We start from the raw sequence: 4,567 nt of genomic DNA on the forward strand, positions 1-4,567 counted from the left end.
ACACACACACACACACACACACACACACACACACACACACACACACATACTATTCCCAGCTCTGCAGCCTTCTGTGCCCTTGTGCTCCCATCTCCTATGGATTCCATAGATCTTGACCTCTAGCTGCCCCTCCCCACTTGTTGCTTCATCTCATACACCAATTTCAATGTAAAACCTCTGCAAAACGCAGGCTAAAACGGACCTACAGCTCATCTACTGCCCCTGAAAGCCAATCCCCTCAGTTTCATTTACAACTCTATAGCAGAATATTTTTTATCTCCATTTCCTTTTGGAACCCATCACTTACAGATCACAAGAACCTCCTCCACTTTTCTTTCTGCCTACTCCTTCTAATACCAGAAGTACTTCTTTGTGAACACACAATCTGAACCAGCAAGTAAACCCACTATTACACTATTTATATATCCAGAGAGGTAACATAACCTAAGGAACAAAACACTCATCTAACAAATACAAATATTAAAAAATCAGCTCTGAGACCTATAATTATCCCAATTCTAGACACCTATGTGATGGCATAGCAACACAATCAATAACAGTTAAGGCAATGTATCGACACTATAACACAGATCACCTATCACATATGACTCCAAATATTCCAGAAACCTGAAGCAAAAGCAAAAGGCTATAAGACAGAATATGTAAATGATGGATGTCCTTAGAAAATGTAAATAAATCCCATAAATCCAGGAAAACACACAAAAACTTGGAGGAAATGAATAAATCTCCTAAAGAAAACCAAGAAAGACCAAATAGTTAAAGTAAATAAATAAAACTGTACAGCACCTGAAAATCAAACTAAATCAATAAAGAAAACAAAACTGAGAGAATTGGAGATATTTTACAAGAAATACAGCCCTCAGTCAAAGAAAATGTTAAAACCAAAATCTTCTTAAACAAATGAAAAGTACATCTGGAACACTTTGAAAAGACCAACCCTAAGAATAACTGGAATAGAGGAAGGAGAAGAACCCATCTTAAAGTTCATAATATGTTCCCAACAAAATAATCTAATTTGTTTCTCTGATCTAAAGTAGGAGAAACCTATAGAGGTCCAAGGAGAAGAACGAACACCAAGCGTATTAGAGCAGAAAAGAAAGATCCCAGTACCACATAATAATAAAAAATATAAGACACATATAACAAAGAAAGAATATTAAAAGAAGCAAGTGGATAAGATGAAGTAGCATATAAAGCAGACATAATGTAATTTCAACTGACACCTCACTAGATACTCCAAGTCCAGAAGGACCTGGACAGGCTTTCTGCAGTCTCTAAGATGCCAACAAAGATGTGTCTACCCAGCTAAATTTTCAATCAACATAGATGAAAAGAAATACAATGAAATCAAGTTTAAATAATACGCATCTACAAATGTAGCTCTGTACAATGCGTAGAAAGGCTCAAATTTATTGAGGTTAACTACATTGACAAAAACCTAGGAAATAGAATACTCTCACATTAAAATTAATAGAAAGGAAACACCCATTACTCCATTACTACCACTGCTACCACCAACACCAGCAGTCACAACACTGCAATAAAAATTTCAACAGTCATTCGTCATTGATTTTTCTCAATACCATTGATCTTAGTTTAACAATACAGAGATACCGAATATACAGACACAAATCTGATACACAGAGAAACATTCATAGCTCTTGGAGCCTATGTAAAAATTGAGGAAGTCTCATATAAAGAACCCAACAGCATACCTGAAATCTTGAGAACAAAAAGTAATGATACACATATGTATTAAATGGCAACAAATAATAGCAGCCTTATTCATAATAGCTAGAAACTGGAAGCAACCCAGCTGTCCCTCATCCAAAGAGTGGATGCAGAAAATGTGATTCATTCACATGATGGAATACTATTTGCTATTAAAAACAAGCCCATCATGAATTTTGCAGTCAAGTTGATTGAACTAGAAAATATTATCCTGAGTGAGGTAACCCAGAACCAAAAGGATATGCATGGTATGTACTCACTGATAAATTGATATTAGCTAAAATATACAAGATATCCATGATATAACCTACAGACTATAAGAAGTTTATCATGAAAGGCCCACGTGAAGATGCTTTAATTTCACTTAGAAGGGGAAAGAAAATAATCACAGGAGACAGAGGGAGGGACCTGGGTTGGAAAGTGGAGGGAGAGGAGAAAAGGTATCAGGCATAGGGGAGAGAGAAGACAAAAAGGCCAGTGGGCTTGGAGAATGAATGGAAATATGCAGCATCTAGGGATGGATGGTAGGGGTTTGGGGAGAACCTCGAAAAAGTCCCAGTGACCTTGGATTTGAGATCACAGCACTCAATGGGGCTGACCTTATCCAAAATGATGAGTGGGGATATGGAGCCTGAAGGGACCACCTTCAATAGATAGACAGGACCCCTAGTGGAGGGATGGGGTCAACAACTCACTTCCAAAAATTTTGACCTGGAATGTTTGCTGTCCAAGAGAAATCCAGGGACAAAAATGGAGCAGAGACTGAATGAAACGTTGTCTAGTGTCTGGCTCAAGTTGGGACACATCCAATGGGTAAGTACCAAACCCTGACACTATTACTGATGCTATGTTGTGCTTGGAGACAGGAGCCTAAATGGCTGTCCTCTGAGAGGCTCTACCAGCAGCTGTCTGAAATGGAGGCAAATACTTCAGCCAGATCAATGGACTGAGGTTCAGGAACTGTATGGAAGAGTTGGGGGAAGGCTTGAAGGAGATGAGTGTGATGACATCTCCATAGGAATGCCAACAGTGTCAATTAACCAGGAACCCTAGGAGCTCCCAGAGGCTAAACCACCAACCAAAGAGAATAAACTGGCTCATTGGAAGTCCCCAACACATATGTAGCAGAGGAGTGCCTTGTCTGGCTCCAGAGGGAGAGAATGAGCCTAATTCTGTAGAGATTTGATGCCCGGAGTACGGGGTGCCATCGAGGGCACCCTCTCAGAGATGAAGAAGAGGGAAGATGGGGTGAAGACCTCTGGGAGGGGGGACAGAAAGGAGAGGTCAACATATGGGATATAAATAAATAAAATAATTAATGCAAAAAATTAAAAAAATAGGACTCAAATCAATGAAATATAAACAAAAAAGAAGACAAAGAATCAATAAAATACAGACATAGTTCTTTGTGAAAATCAGTAAGATTAACAAATCCTTAACTAAATTAACTAAAGGTGGACAGAGACTTTTCACATGAAAGACTTAACTATAGACACTTATAGAATACGGAGATACTTTAAAAATTTGTACTCTACCAAATTTAAAACTCTAAATGCTATGGAAATTTTTTTATCATTTGATACTACTTACCAAAGCTAAATCAAGATTATGTAAATAATTTAAACAGTCCTGTTACCCACAGCAAAATAGAAGCAGTCATTAAAATCTCCCAAAGAATACCATGCCAGTTCAAGATGGTTTTAATGCATTTGTCTCCTAGACTTTCAAATGCCAATATTTCTCAAATTATTCCATAAGAAGAAACAAAAAAACCATTTTCCAATGCATTTGATAAAGTGCAGTTACCCTGATACTCAAGTTACATAGACTCAAAGAAAAACACTTACAGACCAAATGTCCTTATGTCCGTGGTTACCAAAAATACTAAATAAAATTCCTAAAACTGAATACAACAATACATAAACCTGACAATGAATTAGGCTTTATCCCAGAGATTCAGAGATGGTAATATACAAAATAAGTGAATGCAACATATCATATAAATGAACAACAACTGATCATCTAAATAGATAAAATGTAGGCGTTTAAAAAATTCAATGAACCTTCATTACAAAAGTTTTGAAGAGATTAGGGGCACAAAGGCTGTATTTAACTGTAAGGAAGGCAATTTACTGCAAGCATATAGCCAATATCAAATGAAATGGAAAAAAAAACACAAAGTATTTCCACTAAAACTAGGAACAAAAAAAATAGGTTTTTCTCTACAGATCTATTCAGTATAGTACTCCAAATTTTAGCTAGAGGAAAAAGCCAACTGAAGGAGATCAAGGGAATAAAAGATGGAAAAGAACTCAATATACAATTATTTGCAAATGATATGATACTATGCACAACTCAACATAAAACTACCACCAGGAGACTCCTACATCTGAAAACCATGGTCAGCAATGTGGTTGGATAAAAGAGTAACTAAAAATGAATCAGTAGCCCTTCTATATACAAAAACCAAGTGGTTAGAAAAAGAAATAAGAGAAATACAACCAATCACAAAAGCCTCAAATAATATTAAATATCTTGGCATAAATCTAGCCAAGCACGTTACAGTCTTCTGTGATAAAAACTTCAAGTGTTGGACAAAAGACATTGAAAGAGATATGAGAAGATGGACCATTCTTCCATGCACATGGATCTATAGGATTAACATATTAAAGTGAACATGCTATCAAAAGAATTCTAAAGACTCAATGCAACCCCCTTAAAAGTTCTAACATAGTTCTTTAGAGCTTCAGAGGATAATTCTCAATTTCATATGGAAAAATAAAACATGATACCCAAAATAATCCTGAACAATAAA

At 36.4% G+C, this 4,567-nt stretch overlaps 1 pseudogene; it reads right to left on the reverse strand.

Moving 5' to 3' along the window:
- LOC114636461 overlaps window positions 1-4,567 on the reverse strand; it is a 30,093-nt pseudogene that overhangs the window by 2,859 nt on the left and 22,667 nt on the right.

The sequence above is a fragment of the Grammomys surdaster genome, unplaced genomic scaffold (genome assembly GCF_004785775.1).
Source record: "Grammomys surdaster isolate TR1022 unplaced genomic scaffold, NIH_TR_1.0 124160, whole genome shotgun sequence".
Taxonomy (NCBI): Eukaryota; Metazoa; Chordata; class Mammalia; order Rodentia; family Muridae; genus Grammomys; species Grammomys surdaster.